Source organism: Rhipicephalus sanguineus, chromosome 8 (assembly GCF_013339695.2).
Source record: "Rhipicephalus sanguineus isolate Rsan-2018 chromosome 8, BIME_Rsan_1.4, whole genome shotgun sequence".
In the NCBI taxonomy this organism is placed as follows: Eukaryota; Metazoa; Arthropoda; class Arachnida; order Ixodida; family Ixodidae; genus Rhipicephalus; species Rhipicephalus sanguineus.
This window is the reverse complement of record NC_051183.1, coordinates 39360270-39377495: the sequence shown is the minus strand read 5'-3', so window position 1 is coordinate 39377495 and position 17226 is coordinate 39360270. Positions and strand designations below refer to the sequence as shown.

Here is a 17226-nt window from a genome sequence, read left to right as displayed (position 1 = left end):
TTAATGCAAGTGGACTTTCGTGTGCCAGTCACACTAGTGTGGAGAGGGCATTCTCGGTGCTGAAGTTTGTTTTATCAGAACAGCGGTCTTGCACCTCGATGGACGGGGCCTGCTTCTGAGAAAATGCTCACTCCCTTGACACAAAACATAGAACCTGCTCAGAAAATTCGTAATTCACTTTTGAGAAATTTAAATACAGTAACTTGGAAGGTGCTAGTTTTTGGGGTTTTGTGTGGCTGGCCCAGAAGCCCCTCAGGGACGAGACCAAGACAGACCAGCAACCATCTTTACTCTGCCGAGCCTCGGCCGCAACTGCCCGCTGCCAGTGGCTGCTGAGTGCGAGCTGCGAGCGCACCATCGCTCATCATTCTCTTCTTCTACGGCCAGCACGCTCGCAGCCACTGCTTCTATACTGCCTCCTCCCCTCCAGTGAAACTGGGGAGGAGGGCGCAGTAGCCGCTATCCTTGGCCACAGCGGACAGCACGTGGCATGCACGACCACACGTCGGCACGGTTCGTCCACCACGTAACCAAGGTCCCGGTGTTGTCCGTGGCAACTGGGGGCTCCGCATCCATTTTCGGGTTAGCAGTCGTCGTGGCAGCCGCCTTGCTGCCACCGTTTGTGGTTGCCTGCTCTTTCCTGTTGCTGACCTCTGGTTCTTCCTTCCTATAAGTGTATAGAAGCGTATAGACAAGTATAAAAGCGGCGGCTGCAAGCGCGTCGTCCGTAGAAGAAAACGAACGATGGCACGCTCGCAGCTCGCAGTTGTGGCCGAGACTCGGCGGAGTAAAGATGGTTGCTGGTTTGTCTTGGTCTCCTCCCTGACAGGTTTCTGGGCCAGCCACAGCCACGACACCCCAGATAGCTCGCGCTAGTCTGTAGCAATTCGTCGTACAGTTACTTGCGCTCCTCTGAAGAATGCGGGAAGAACGTGTTTTACCCGTCCCACGTTCTTAAGAGGAGCGCAAGTTCACCACAAATCCTATGTTTTTATCGTTACTTTACCTTCAAATTTTTGCATAAAATAAGAACCGTTACAAAACATTATTTTTTTAGTTCCGGAACAGAAACGGAACTTTTTTCGGTGGAACGAAACTAAAACCGAAACGAAAAACATTTCGTTCCGACACCCTGCATCCACCATTACGATGAATCACTACTGAAAGCTGACCAACCACCACTGAAGCTATAGTGACAGTACTAGAATATGTACCGTACTTACTCGAATCTAGGCCGCTCTCGATTGTAGGCCGACACTCGAAATTCGCAAGGCCAGAAAAAAAAAATCTTAATCATGGTACTCGAATCTAAGCCAACCCCCCACTTTCGCACATTGTTTTTTATAAAAAAACATCAGCTTAGATTCGATTAAATACGGCACATGCATTTCAGATTCAATTAATGGTTGCCTGCACATTTGTATAATGCCCCAACTGCTTTGACACTAACGCAAGGAAGCAGCAGCCAACGAAAATAAATATGAATATTTCAGCCTGCCATACATGGAGAACACGTGCAAGCATCCAATGTTCATATGTGAAAGACAACAGTGTTAGAGAAGAGCCTGGTGCGGATAATAGAAGAATTTTGACACAGCAAGCCTGTGATGTACACTTCACTACATAGTCAAAAGTCTGATAAAAACTTGTCATATGGGGAAGGTACCAGATTAACATATTAGAACGCGCCTCAAATCTTTTAAAAGTACATAAAATTGATGCTTCGGGACCACTATGGCCCCATTGCTCACACTAAAAAAAGCATCAGTGGGGCGCCTATGTATAGCCTATGTGCCACAGCGTGCAGGTAGGGCAAATTACCAAATGTACAGCTAGTTCCACATTTTTCCGATTTCATAAAGATTCCATGAGCAAACATGAAGATTACTACTTTGTAGCAGATAGAGTGTATTCAGATAACATCGGTGCATGTCTGTGGACCCCTTTAATTTCGCTGAAAAAAAAAATATTTTGCTGTATGAGTCCCTAGGGCCACGAAACCAATGTTAGTTTTGCGAAAAAAAAAAATTTGCCTAAGTCAAAAAGATTTGGACGGAAGTCTTCACTCAGCAGAACTGCTTTTCGCGAATTTCCCGAAAATACGATTTTGACGAGATCCTACAAAGAAATTATTGCAGCTGCGAGTCAATTTTTCTTGGCTTACTGTGAGTAACGTGCATTTATAAAATGTTATGTTGCAGTTCTGTTGCCCATAACTTATGCAAAAGAAGTTGCAAATACGGCACCCATTGCTCAATAATGCTCTAATTTCAGATTTTTTCACTCCGCGTCTATAATACTCGAAATTTCCCAAATTTTCCAGAGATTTGCCACGCATTAGGTTAACCATTGTGCTAAGTATGATTGCAGAGGATGGTGTCAGACGCAAACCATAAATGCATATGGTAAGAAACGTCTCTAAAAATAAAATACTTCGAAATTCAGTTTAAAAAAAAGGCCATCTTCAATTTTCTTTAAACTCCCCAGAATTAAAGCCAAGCACGTGCTCTAACTTAATCTCTAAAAACATGTTGCATTATTTTTGTTAGATAGGAGTTACAAAGCCACCAAAGTGTCCAAATTGACGTCAAGTTCACACACAACCACTTAAAGGGGTGGTGCCATCAAATTTGTGGCTTGTGCATTCTTTGTTGCAAACATTTCTTATTGATCTAGGAAGCATGAGACACACTCCCAAATTCATGTATTCTCTCGAAACTATTTCACATCGCCTTATTTGTATGAACGACTTTCGGTTTCGGTTTCTGGGCGACAAGTTGGACACCGACATCACCGTGTAGGAAGCTAGAACAAGTGCTCCCACAAAGTTGTGACACATGCAGTGCTGCATTGTCTGCTCTCGCACACAGATGCAAGCAACCGTCCGGACGCCTTCAAAACTTGCTAAAATCCTCCATCATCCGCAGATGGTCGGCGAGCTTTCAACAATGACTGGTAAAACCCGCTTTGTCTACGTAACCCAACAGCAGCACCACATTAGTGAAAAGATGCTGCGTGGAGTTTTGCACAAAACTCTCCACAGAATGGTACTGCACTGTTAAACGGAACGTCTCAAACAAAGGTGAAAACCACCTAACGTTATGGAAATTGCAAGCAGTATTGAATCCATTGCAAGAGACTCTTGTCTGCTGAGACAGTCATTTCATAGCAACTGACCTACCTTCATTTTAGAGACTAAAAACATGAATTCACTTCACAAGTGCAACCAGTACTTGCTGGAAGCAATCCACACTAACCAGCTGCTGAACTCACTGAATATTGGCATGACTCTGCTGCTCACTACCCGAGGCCAGCAAATGCTGCAATGACATTGCTGTGCCTATAGTGGGGTACAACTTTAGAAGACAGGAGAGGCCCCGCCCAGATGACCGAAGCGCAGCAGCCAATTGCCTCCGCGTCTAAAGAAATAGTCCCGCTAGGCATGTTAGGCATGTTCTCCGTCGGCGGGGTCACCGGCCGTCCGGCTCATGACGTCACCTGAAGTGCGCGCCTATTGGTGGAGGCTCGTATGCATCCGCCTTTGAGGGGAAAGTGCCGCTGCCTTCTAAAGTTGTGCCCGACTATAGCTAATGAAAGCTGTGATGTTGAGAGGGTTCTTTCAGCTGAGGTACAGAGTCGTCCACTTCCACCTTGAACACCGCACCGTGCGACCAGCACTCCGCGGAGCGCCTCTCTTGGTTGCTTGGGTAACTAGCGCGTATGCGCAGTGACAGCTCTAGGCGGAGCCTTCGCCGCGTCGTCTGCTAAAGCGCGGCAGCTCTGCCGAATTGTACTTGCTTTGCGGTGAAGCTAACTTCGCTCTTGCTATGCGCATGCAAATCCAGCATCCGGCACGGTTCAGAAGAAGCGAAGCGACTGCACCTTGTTCCGTCTAGCTTTTGCTGCTAGTGTTTTCTTTCATTTCTGGATGCGATCTCACAACCAATAAACCTCGGTCCGTGCATGAGTAAACTTTCACAGCCGCGCTTGAACTCCTACAACTAAGCAACTCAGCTCCTTTGAGCCCAGTAGCCAGAATGTTCCCGCTGCTCACGCAAATGTTTTTGATCAGCTTCAAAGCTAGGCGCCGCAAAATTGGCGATAAATGCATGGTAAGGTCTGACATAACAGCTTTAAATGTGCGAAAGTTTGGATTGTTACTCGCCTGAAAACAAAAGGATGTGAGCAATTTGCCAATTTCAGAGAAGTTACATTACATTCAGGTGTTATCAGCACTGCTGCCTTCATGCGCTAGCGAATTTAACTCGCCAATACGCCGCCCTAATTTGCTACTCATGTGCAACCATGCTTATTCGTACCATTCATGCAGAAAAATGAAGAAGCATTCTAATAGAGTTTTCAGCTGAACTCATATCACGCAATCAGTTCACCAAAGAAGCGCCGCTGACAAATGATTACTTCTGTAAGCAGGCGCTGAATAAAGCTTGACTCCCTTTTTATTGCTAGGTGACCCAAAGCACCGCGTATCGCTTTATATATTTCTTGGCTCAAAACTTTAGCACGAAGCAGAAAGTTTTCCGTGAGCCTTCAATTCACAGCGCAAACTTATATTTTTTTTATTGTCGACTTTGTGTCGCCAAACTTTCAGCTGATGAAAACAACCGTGTGAGTAGCGGGAATATTCTAACTGTACGGCACAAAGCATCTGAGTAGCTTAGTTGCGGGAGTGCCAGCCCGGCTTGGCGATCTCACTCATGCACGGGCCAAGGTTTATTACTTTTAAGATCGCATGCAGAAAAAGAAAACAGTAGGAGAAAAAGCAGTGCGGAACGAGGCGCAGTCGCTGCGCTTCTCGATTTCCATGAGATTAAGTTACCTTCATCGAAGAGCAAGCGCGATTGGGCGGAGCCGCTGCGCTTTAGCAGACGACGCGGCGAAGGCACCACCTACAGTTGTCACTGCGCTTGCGTGCCCCAGCCGCCCGCGAGAGACGCTCCGCGGAGCGTTGGCTGCACGGTGCGGTGCTCAAGGTGGAAGTGGATGCCTCTGAACATCCAAAGGTGAGACAGCTCTCGAATGAAGACCAACATGCTGCACATGCAAATGGCAATGTACGTTAACAAGGACGCGTAAAAAATCGGTGATCAGCTTTTTGTGAATTAAATGTGTCTTTTCCTAGATGTTATCAAGGCTCTTTACTGTCCTTTTGACTTATCAATTTGTGTAAATGTATTTCATGTAGCATTTCTAAACTAAACCCCCCCAAAAACATGCAGTTCAATGATGGTTCCACGAAAAATGTGATTTCTCTCAAATTATCAGCTTGAAAAATAGCACCCAATTTTTACCCTCTAATTTGAAAAAATATAAAACACAAAAACAAACCACCGTAGTTGTGCAATTTGTGTTAGAATGCTTTGGCTTCCTGTGCGACACAATTTGTACAAACCGCACCTCTCACCACCAGACAGGCATAGATAAGACTCTGGCTAAGAACATGTGCAAGGTTGTAACCAAGCTGATCATTGCGCATCATAGCAACAATAAGGCCGTCGTCATCACCATGACCAAAAAATAATGATCCACCGATCAAGACAACAAGTGTGTGTGTGTGTACCTTTCATCACATTTACCACCAATCATAACAAGAAACGAGTTCATACATTTGTTCATATTTTTGTGTTATGTGCTAGACAGCTTCACTGGTAACCTGCCTTCACAAAATGGAATGGCTCGAAATTTTTATCACAATTTTACGCACCAATTCAGTCATACACACAACACATTGTAAACAGTGGTAGTTTAGCACAATAGCAATAATACGCCATCAAACGAGCAAGGCCTTATCTATAAGAAAGCAACATTGTGCTTATAAAGCCCCTGTTGCTGTGGTTCGTGTTTGTGCACTCAGCATGTATACGCACTGCGCATAAGCACCACGGCTTGACACAGGTTGCCAGTTCCCTTAGTCACAGTGATGGCAAAGCCGCCTCTCAGCAATCACTCCTTTTGCCTTATAAAAAGCATAGAATAAAGTGGGGATGCCTAATAATATAGATTGTAATATCAAGCAAGAATTATGGTGCATGTAAAGAACAGAAGACTGTACAGCAATCCGAATGGCTCCTTTGCACAGTATGAAGGCCTGTCCACCAGGCTGCACAACAAACCGGTTTTTGCAACATTGAAACACATTTTAAAAATGCAAATCCTGTTGAAACTGCAAAAAGTGTGCTAGATTCTATCACTATAATTTACGGTCCTTCCATTTCCACTAGGATATGATAGCACGTTCTAGCCAGTTGTCTGTGTTTCTAACTTAGAATTATTATGTTTAAGCTGTTGCATTAACGTAGACAGAACTTTCAATGGCAAACTTGTAAGGCATATTGGGAAACACCCAATGGCTCTCTATTGATGAATAAACGGCTTTTACAGGGCTCTAAAATTGCCAAAGCTCCGAACGAGTGTGAATATTGGTGTTGAATCCTTCATCTGAGGCAAGCTTTGAGATTGGGCTAGTTGCTAATCCATCTTCAACAAAAAGTGTAGGAGTGGACAACAGACAAAGAAGGGAACAAAGACAACCGTTCCCTTCTTTGTCTATTGTACACTGCTGCACTGTTTGTTGACGATGAACTTCGTTTGAGGTTTCTAGTCTCACTGATATAAGTCGTATAAAAGTTCATGCGTGGAATTTTGTAGATTACCCCTGGTAACTTTTATTGCTCCAAGAGGTCTTTAACATGTGTGAGCTGTCATGTTACCTAGTTTTTTGGCATCTGGGAAATTCTCACACAATTAGTGTAAAAAAATCTTGCAAGTGACTCGCTTATTCCCTGCACCATGGGATGCCCACATACTTTTGCTGTTCCCGTTTGTCCTCCCAAAGAATCAAAGTGCTCCTTCGACAAATAGTTTCCAGGAGGTTACCCACAAAATGCGTGAACTGTGACACATCCTACATTAGTGGAACGAAAAGTTCAAACAAACAACAAAACACCATAAAAAGTGCCTTGAGAAAGGCAAGACATGCTCAAACACTGGTGGATAATTATTCATTACTAACCAAGCGATTAATTTGGACACCACTGCTCTAATCGCAATGAAGAAAATCTTTATACATCTGATCTCAAATGTGGTATGTGTGCAACTTACTTTAGCTGTACATGTGTTGACCTACCCAGGATATACACCAGCACCCACTGGCACCTAGGCCATAAATAATCACCCTCTTCGCATTCTTTATTGTGAACAAGGGGCCTATAGTGGTTCTGAAACGTTAATTTTAATTGTTGCCTTTTCAAAAGGTACCTCACATACATGAACCCATTTCGTCGACAGGTTTTCATTCGTCCACTGAAACAGATCGAGATAGCAGTGACCTGTGGGCTTTCATTTATTCAAGGGTAACAAAAGTTACCTAACAACGTCATAGTGAGTTGGTTGTCACTGAGAAGATGCAGACACTGGCGGTTTTCTGAATTTGGTATCACCACATACTGATGTTTCAGTCAAACATTTCTTTTCCCATGCCTTGAAAACACTGTCTTACTCTATTAGTGGCCTTCGGTGAGAAAGGCTAGGATGCTTGTGTCACTACCACTGCCATTGTTGATGAACCATTCCACGGACATTGGAATGGTTTATCAACATTGTCTCTAACATACGAGCCAGCTCATGTGACGGCACATGCAAGCCATGTATTCTCAAATGCCTCTACTAAAAATGGCACCACGTTGCCTCACTCCGCTAAATCTAAATACTGAAAAGCATCCTCACTGTCCATGTATGTCACAGTCTTAAAGAAATAAATTTCAAGGCCTTGTTTTCCACTGTGTATAATGGCCACATGCAAGATCACTAAAAGGTGTGCACGTTTTCACTGTATTTGCTTAACGTGCATTGTCACCTTCATTTCGGTATTTTCCCTGTATCTCAACATCGTGTGAACGCCTTGTCAATAACAAGTCAGGTATTTCAGATGAACGCATATACACGGGAGAAAATTGCTAGGAGCACTTACAACTAAGTTTTAAAATTCGTTAGAATGCGGTGCGGACGGTACGCATCTACATACCGCTTTAATCGGGTCTGTTGGCAGTGCAGGTTTACCGTGCAGCAATACGGATATGCCATACCGTCGTGGTCGGCATGTCAGTACTTTAACCCGCAAGACCTCTACCGCACCACTTTACCGCAAGCAATGAGCAACTAGCGCGGCTAGAAAGTTCTTAAAAAAAGCTGCGTGCCGACCACGACGGTACGGCATTTCCCTCAGCGGCGCGCACCAGTATGTCAGCGTAAACTTACCTCGGCGTTCAAGATTCGAACACACGGCAGGCGTTTCAGCGTAGCCGTCAGCTTGCGGTTCAGCAAGCGCGTTTTCTTGATCTGGCGCTCTGCATCGGCGTCTTCAGAGCTGGAGCAACGTGGCAGCACTTTGAAGACGTATACACCACGGGGGCCACATCGTGCTGCAGTTGCAGAACTAACTTCTAAAATGTAAAGAAAATACAACCTTCAGTGACTGATGCCAAGCATCTCACAATTTCAGAATACGTACCCCTATATTGTCGCATATATCTTGAGGGTCCGCGTTGGCACTGCAAACGTCGTTACCACCAACGTACAAAACGACAGTCTACGCGCTGAGAGTGCATCGCAGAGACGGCCTCAGCCATTCGCACAGCGTCAAAACCACCAAAACTAAATGTGCAGGTCTCGACGGATGTTTTCAAGTGAAGGCGACTCCTGCACATGAATTTAACCTGGCTGTCGCCTATCGCTACACCGCGCAAAGAAGGCATAACTCAAACAAAGCCGGCGACTGCGGTGAGGTACAGGTGAGGGTACCGAGTAGAACATAGGCAAGTAAAGGCTGGGGACAAGGCCGAGGAATCGTCGGATCTTTCCCTAGCTACAACAGTACCTGTCTAGGGGCAGGGAGTACCTCCCTATGGTAACGTCAGATCCGGTTTCGCGCCAAACCGGGAGAGCCCCGACTCCGGGGATACGCTTTCTTTAACTGCCCATGGCCCATGCCGCTCCACAAACTCCTTTCTTGGAATAAGAGGAGGGAATGACATGGAATGTCGTTGTAAGGAACAGCAGACAAAGCCTCGCCAGCCTCGCTTCGAAGCAGTAGCGCCCGCTCAAGTTCTGACAAGTCAGGTTTCAGGAACCACGTTTGTTACTATGGCAACGACGTCAACAATACGTTGGAAAGGAGAAGCAACAATGGTGTGCGAGCTTCCCCTACTTAAGAGCTTTCAGCCCATTTCATTGGAGCGCCATCCGACGTCACAGCAGAGAGTGAAATGTGGTCACGTGACCGAGCCGGCAGCAGCGGCGCTCCGGTGGGTGAGGGAGAGAGTGACGTACGCGCGCACCTGCGAGGGAAGCGTGCGAGGGGTGCGTGACTTCAACGCCCAGCTGCGGCGTGACCTACTTGGCACCGCTCCAACACCTGCGCCGAGGGAAGCGCGTTGCTTCGCGTTTGTGAGGACGGACGGACAGCGTTACACAGGCTAGTCAAAGAGCTGCTACGCATCTAAAAACAAATTCCAGTACCCGAGGGGCTAAGGTGTCAAGCTCGTAACCATGAGGGCAGTGGTTCGAAACACAATGCGGTCACCCTTTCTAAAATGAAAATGCTGTAACTATACGAATACTTCATTCTTTCAATTTTTTTTAAAGCTCGGTCACCTTTTGATGACATTGATGTCTTGCGCGTTGTTGACTAGTAACCTCGCCGGCGAAATGCTTGGGCGTCAGCTTCCGATTCGAGAGGTGCCGGCCGGCCATCCAGCGGTTTCCAAAGGGTACAAGTGGGCTTCGGGGTGGTGCTACAGTGGAACGAAGCTTAAGACGCTTGGAGGACTCCCAACTCGCTGCATTGGACCCGTGGCCATGTCTCGCAAAGTATGTGTAAACTGGTAGCGAAACTTTCATAGGAGCCTATGTGTCAAGGAGTTGGCGGCTCGTTTCTGCCGTCGCCACTTACGTATTGCGGGGACAACTAATAGCAAGCAAAAAATAAAATATGGCGTCACAACCGGAAGTGGTAGCGACGTCGCGCGTTTGCGCGACATCCATGGCGCGAAACTGAATTTTTTTTATTGCTGATGTTTTACATGCTTTTGATAACTACGCGATTTCATTGCGTCTTCATGGCTCGCCAAATTCTTGTGCGAGAGAAAAGAAAGATCAACAAGAAAGACTGGGGAAGCAAGCATGTTTTATGAGCCAAATAGTGCACTTGCAATATACAACAAAATACTTTGCAGATAAAATTATGATACAATGGCTCACGAGCACAATAGCACAATAGTCTGAAGACCCATGTTGCCCAATCGAGGAAAACCACTGGAGCGAGAGAGCAGCCTTGGAAGTATCACTTTGGCAATATTACAGTAGAGCGTTTCTTCGCTTAGTGTGTCGCATTCACCATCACGAAAGGCGAGGGCACGCCAACCATGCACCAGCGAAAGCAGTCACAGGAGCGGTTATCTACACGTTCTGTGAGCTAGTTCAGCTTCTCTGAAGTATCATGCCAGTAAACAACACATAAGCTAGTAAATAATCTACGGAAGATACGCACGAAACCACCGCGCAAAAGTGAGCGATGCCTTGTTGACTCGTTGAACCAGCCGAACTAAACACAAGCCCGCAGAGCAGACTAAAGACTTTACGGCAGACTACCTGCATACGCCCCCCATTTACGGCACTCGACCAAAAAAATGAGGCAATAAACTATTCAGACAATGTTCAGACAGACCGTAAAGTAAATTTCTAGTTTACTTTGGCATATATAAAATTATGAGTACTCGAAAAAAAAATTCCATTGAATTTTTGGTATTCGTTATTTGTACCCTCCTCACCTAGTCGCGCTTCAATCGTACGGCGTTCGTTGATGCCTGTGGCGATAGGTTTTCGTTCCAAGTTTCGCGACCGATATAATTTGACCTTGCGTCTCGTGCAGTGAACCGGGGGTTCTTTTTTTTTTTTCCCTAGAATCCATTAAAAAAACAGAAAAAAACTCTGACCATGCTTTTAAGGCCTGCACGGCCTCTTTACTGCGATTGAGGGTCGATCTGTACATTGCTGCAGCCCATAGAGTGGTGGGCGTGTCACTGCGAGCCTCGAAACACCCATCATGCCATCATTCTACACTCAACGTTACCGGCAGTGCGATTCGATGCACCAGTATACTGGTGCATCGAATTGCACTGCCGGTAATGTTAAATCACTCTAAGCATGGTAACGTTCACTAAAAGTGCACATTTTCACAAATTGGTGCACCTATAAAATAGAAGTTATCTAGCAACCGCTGCAAAATTAACCTTTATTAGATGCGAAAGCATCTTATGCTCGGGGCAGTGTCCGTTCTGCGCATGCGCCATACTGCGCATGCGACAACTCTCCCCCCTCTCCTCGCGTGAGCATGAGAAGGTGGGAGGAGAAGACGTGTGCGCTGCCTCCGCTTCGTTTCTCCTCTCCCGTTTCTCTCTCTCTGCATTATATATAGCTGTGCGCGCTCGCTCCCATTGCACTCTCCTTCGCAAAGGCGCTATGGACGCTCGCGAAGCTGAACGTAAACGGCAACGCCGGCAAGCGAATCTCGAAGCTGCGAGGCTGCGAAAGAGCGCGTTCGCTGTGCTTCCGCCATTCTCTTTCTGTGCAACGGTGTGCGAAACGCCATGAACAACGTCAACGTCGGCGCTAGTTGCAGCAGCGCCACCGCCGCGGAGCAGAGGAAGGCTCGGGAAGCCGAACGTAAACGTCAGCGTCGGCAAGCGGTAATTCAAACGCCTCGACAACCACCGTCTCATAAGTCACATAAGAGAAACGGAAACTCGATGCGCACCTCCCGCGATGCTTTCGCATCCCACCATGGTTGCCCGTAGGGGGACATGGTGTGTAATTTTAAAAATGCGCAAATTTACTTTTAAATAAAAGTCACGGGAATAACCTTTAGTACCGGTCCACAATATCGAACGTTCTTACGTGATATTGTGAACCGGTACCAAAAGGTAACGCAAAATGTGAAGTAAAATAGAAGAAATTTGACAGTGAGGCGCAGTTATTTGCAGCGCCACCGCCCGGGATTGAAGAAAAACGTAAGGTATGGCCTCCGAGATTTTCGCGAATACGAGACTTACGTGAGATTTTTCCGGGATACGAGATTTTACGTTACTTTTTCTAGGAATACGTAGCAACAGAAGCTAGCTTTGAGAAACAAAGGAAAACCAACACAGCTATAGAAAGTGACACTAAGAATAGAGACCCATCATACAGCTGCGATTCTAACCCGGACCTTTTGAGTGGGAAGCGGGCATTCAACCCCTGCACCACTTGGTGGAGCCGCGCGCAACTCTTAAAGGACGATACATTGCAGACTACCGATCCCAGCGCCGCAGGTGGATTGACCCTGTTTGGACTTCGCTTTCTGTACATTGGTGCTGCGGCCGTTCCGAGCACTCTCCTGTTCTAGTACAATCTATTGGCGGCGAGGACACACCGTGGCGCCATCTGCCGGAATCTCTCTGTCACGTATAAAATGGCATCACGTGGTACCGAGTGCGCGGAGTGTTCGACGTCGCCAGTGTTCAGCCACGGTTTTGCTTGTTTTGAAAGCGTTGAATGCACTTGTATTAGCTGTGAAGCAATCAGCGTGTTTGCCAGCAAAGGTTTTTCGTGAGCCAACGCGCTGTCATCGTCGCGTCGAGTCATCCACTCACGACGGAGCGAGCACGCGCGGAGCCATGGACACCGAACGTGAAGAGGCCACTCTTGTAAAAGGTGAGTTATGTAATTTACCCAATAATCTGTAACACGAAGCATCCTCGCATCTCGTGTACATTTATGTTTACTGAGGTAAGCGCGACATCGCGCACGATCTCTTGCTTTTGCGTGGAAGATGCGCGACGAGAGCTACCGTTTCAATCGGCGCGGACTGCCGCGCACAATTCACAGCAACGCCTTGCCCTAGTTTTCTGCGCGTAATCAAATGGCCGAGTGGAAACGATGCTTCGACATTGGTTATTACGTTCGCGAGATCTTTCGTAAAGGTAGCCATAAGTTATTTTGCCGCAATAACAGTAATGTCCACAACGCTCGTGGTGAGTGCGGCTTATCCCTTTAGCCAGAACTGCTACCGGACGATGATTTTAACAGATATATTTTAATAAGTGGAAGTTCAACCGCATATATTTTTGTCTCCTTTATCCACGCTTCCGCTTCGTGTGCTTCTCTGCGAGGGGTACATTGACTGATGTGATGTCATGCGAGCACGTGTGAATCGCTTGTTCGACTTCTAATTACAATTATCGTATCTCGTTTTCAGTGACTCTGCCGGTCTCTGGTATCAACGAGTTCGTTGACCAGCAGTTCAGCACATCGCGGCTGCTAACGGAAGGAGAGGCCGTCTATGAGGCCGACCACCTCCGAATATGCAGCGTAAAAGCACAATATCGAGACAAAGTCACTCTCGCCGCCTTTGTGCCGAGCGCCTTCCGGCGACGCTCGGTGTGTTTTGGACGGCTCAAGGGCCGGACAGGCAGTTTTTGCGACGGCACTGCTTCGGGAACCAGGCACCGTCTTTTCCAGCCTGGCGTGAATAAACGTCGTAAATTCCTATATGTACAGTAAGGGAAAGTCTCACGTAGTACTTACCGAACATTTTAGCTCCAACGCAGTACACAAAATCTTCTTCGCGAAAGTGCTTGCTACACACGCGATAATGGATGCTGGGTTGCTTCCCCATTCTAAGCTTTATCAACCACGCATCTCGCTGCTTCTTGGTTTTGGGATATGCGTGGAAACTCACACCGGGCTCGGTCGAATACGTTCGGCACTGCGGCGCAGAGCAATAGACCCTGCTGAAAAAAAAAAAAAAACAAAGCTTCAACCTCAGGCATGAGATGGAGTGAGCAGCGTTGGCAAAGCTTTCGGCGGCAAAGGAGAGTCACGTGATGGCGTTTACCACGTCATACCGATAACAGTGCCGGTCTCTCCTGGGGTGGTCCTCGAGGCCAATATTAGGCGTGCACAGAAAGAAGCACGAAAAGAAGAGCCGCGCTTCCGTTGCTAGGCTACGCTTAGCTGGGCCGATCATGCGCGTAGCGACTGGTCCGAAATGTGTCGCAGAAAGAACATCTACAGAAAAAAAAAAGGCAGATACCCTTTGTTAAGCGACACCTGGGTTGGTGGAGCAAAGGGAGAGCGCTTATACTGAGTGGGGCCCCCTGCAAATAATAGGTGATTATAGTCGTGCTTCTCCTTAAGTGTAGCCACGTGTGCGGCATACCATAACTGCTGGCACTTTGCATAAGCAGGACGATGAAACCCAGAGGGCAGCCAAAAATACGCCAGGCCTGCGTTGAAACCACAGCACAGTCACAGCGAAAGCTGGAAGAGCGGCGTTTCTAGAGCCCGTTGTAAGCTCTCTTGGGCCTACCAATACAAGTACACTAGCAAGGTACCCACTACGCCATAAATCACAATTTATGTGAAGTTGGGAAGCACCTACTAAGCCATTATTCGTCATTCCGCGGAGAAGCGAGGCACCAGCTACACGTCTGTAAGGCATTATGTGCACTTTGTTGACGCGACGACTGATAACGATGAAGAATTGTGGCTCAGCCCTTTGTAATGGGTGGGAAGCTTTGTAATGGGTGTAACGGCCCACCAGTTACGCAATTTGCATTGGGGGACGCCCGGTCGCTATTTCCCTCTCCCGCCATGCTGTATAACATACGTTGACGTGGGAGAGAGAGGGGGGGGGGGCGAAGAACTTTACTGAGACCCGAGGAAATGGATCATGCGCTTATAGGCTTCCTTGTCAACCAGTACAAGTGCACTTGCGAGGACCCCACTACGCTATAAATCATTGTAATTTTTGAGAAGTAGGGCAGCAGGCACTGTGACATTTTTCGACATTCTACGGAGAGCGTTGGTACCTGCTAAACGCATGTAAGGCATTATGCGCACTTTGTTGATGCTGTGCCTGATGATGATGAAGAATTATGGCAGAGTCCTTTGTAATGGGTTGGAAGCATTCAACAACCCACTCGTTGCGCAATTCGCACTGTGTGACGCCTTGTCACAGAATTCGCGTTGTGCGACGCTTGGTGCTTATTTTACTCTTCTACCACGCTATATTGCATATGTTAATGTGGTTGCTTCCTGACATGAAGCCCGTATAGGACCTTTTTGCAAAGCAGTTTCAAGCACCGGCATGGCTCAGAGGTAGAATACTGGGCTCCCACGCAGAGTGCCCAGGTTCGAACTTCGCTCCATCCTGGAATTTTTTTTTATTCTTATTTCGAGTGATAGTGGTTACGGACACCGGCGGCGGCGGCAGAGGACAACTACGGCGCCAAAAACGGCCGTTGAATTGATCTCCTAAGAACTTTCGCTGTAAAAGAGGGTGATTGTCAGTAGTTTACTATAGTGAACTAGAATATACTCTATGTACTATAGAATATATTCTTGTTCACTATACCTTTACTTTTGTCGCTCGTGTTGTGCGTGGAATGTCTGCAATTCTGTATTGCTTCTAACTCACTGAAACCACTAACACATACGCGCAGTATGTATAACAATACGCGTGCAACTCCTCTGCCTTTCTCCTTTGCTGAAACCCAAATGCGCTTTCTTTATTTTTTTCAGATGATATGCTTTTTAATGGTTCAACAGGTAACTGTGGTATTGTTTGAAAAACGCAAACCTCTGCCCACGATATTGTTACGGGGATTATTTATTCGGCAAGCACTGGTCGAGCTAACACTGCACACAGTGCACAGGAACGCAGGTCAAAGGCAGCTCCAGACTCTGCCCCACAGCAGCAACGTCGTCGTCGTCGTCTTCATCCATTCGGTATCAATGCGGCGCCCGTGCCAGAGTGACCTTTCCATACCCGTGACATTACCCCGGTCGGCAAAGCACCGTCCCGGTGCCTGTTATGGTTAGAAGGGCGTGTCACCATTGTAGGGCTTCAGGCGAGAAACATGCACGATGTCAGTTCTGGGTGTAGCAGTCGATGAGTTAGTGGCCGGGGAAATCTCATAGGTGACAGGTGTCACCTGGCGCAAGACTCGGTAGGGCCCAACGTATCGCGACAGAAGCTTCTCGCAAAGGCCAACACGAAGAGATGGGAGCCAGAGTAGAACGAGAGAGCCCGGAGGAAAATCGGCATCCCTATGTCGACTGTCATAGAGGGACTTCTGTGCAGTCTGGGATGACGAGAACCGAGCGCGGGCTACTGTACGTGCGATGAGAGCACGGGTGATGGCATCTTGAGCGTATGAAGTGGTGGATGGAGGGTCAGGCGCAAGCACGGTGTCGAAAGGTAGTAAGGGATCACGGCCAAAGAGAAGATAAAAGGGTGAGTAGCCGGCAGTTTCATGACGCGACGAGTTGTAGGCGAAGGTGACGAACGGGAGGGCAGTGTTCCAATCGCTGTGGTCTTCAGAAACGTACATGGAAAGCATGTCCGTCAGTGTGCGGTTGAGGCGTTCGGTCAGCCCGTTAGTCTGAGGATGGTAAGAAGTCGCAAAGTTGTGTCGAGTAGCACAAGATCGAAGTAAGTCGTCAACCACACGAGACAGGAAGCAGCGACCACGATCTGTGAGTAAGTGACGAGGAGCGCCATGCTGGAGAATGATGTCGTAAAGAAGGAAATCTGCAACGTCCGTCGCGCAGCTGGTCGGTAGCGCTCGAGTGATAGCATACCGAGTAGCATAATCCGTAGCTACTGCAATCCACTTATTACCTGTTGTTGAAGTTGGGAAGGGACCTAGCAAGTCCAACCCCACTCGATAAAACGGCTCGGCTGGGACTTCAATAGGTTGAAGGCGTCCGGCAGGGAGAGTTGTAGGCTTTTTTCGGCGCTGGCACAGGTCACACGCAGCGACGTAGCGGCGGACTGAACGATAAAGGCCCTTCCAGAATACCCGTCGTCGAACGCGGTCATAGGTTCTGGATACGCCTAAATGTCCAGAAGTTGGCGCGTCGTGAAGTTCTTGCAGGATGTCCTTGCGCAGATGACGCGGGACGACTAAAGTCCCTTGATATATAGAAAGTAGCGACACTCTCCTCCATATCCTCTCCCAAGTGTCCAACCCTCCTCTCCCAAGTGTCCAAACCATATCTATCTCCTCTCCCAAACGACCACCGTGCGGGCGCCGGCCCCATAACCCGGCTCGCGCCACTTTCCTATCAAGAATGCTATGTCACGCAGATACCGCGCGCGTTTCCCAG

General features: G+C 47.5%; 1 long non-coding RNA gene across 1 annotated transcript in view; it reads right to left on the bottom strand.

The window, feature by feature from the left end:
- The window catches only part of LOC125759407 (uncharacterized), a 24222-nt gene extending 15240 nt beyond the window's left edge, over nucleotides 1–8982 (bottom strand). The window contains exons 1-2 of the long non-coding RNA XR_007417070.1: nucleotides 8528–8982; nucleotides 8275–8459 (exon numbers count right to left, since the gene is read on the bottom strand). This is a non-coding gene — a long non-coding RNA (uncharacterized LOC125759407). The remainder of the gene's footprint in view (nucleotides 1–8274; nucleotides 8460–8527) is intronic.
- Between the last annotated feature and the right edge of the window lie 8244 nt (nucleotides 8983–17226).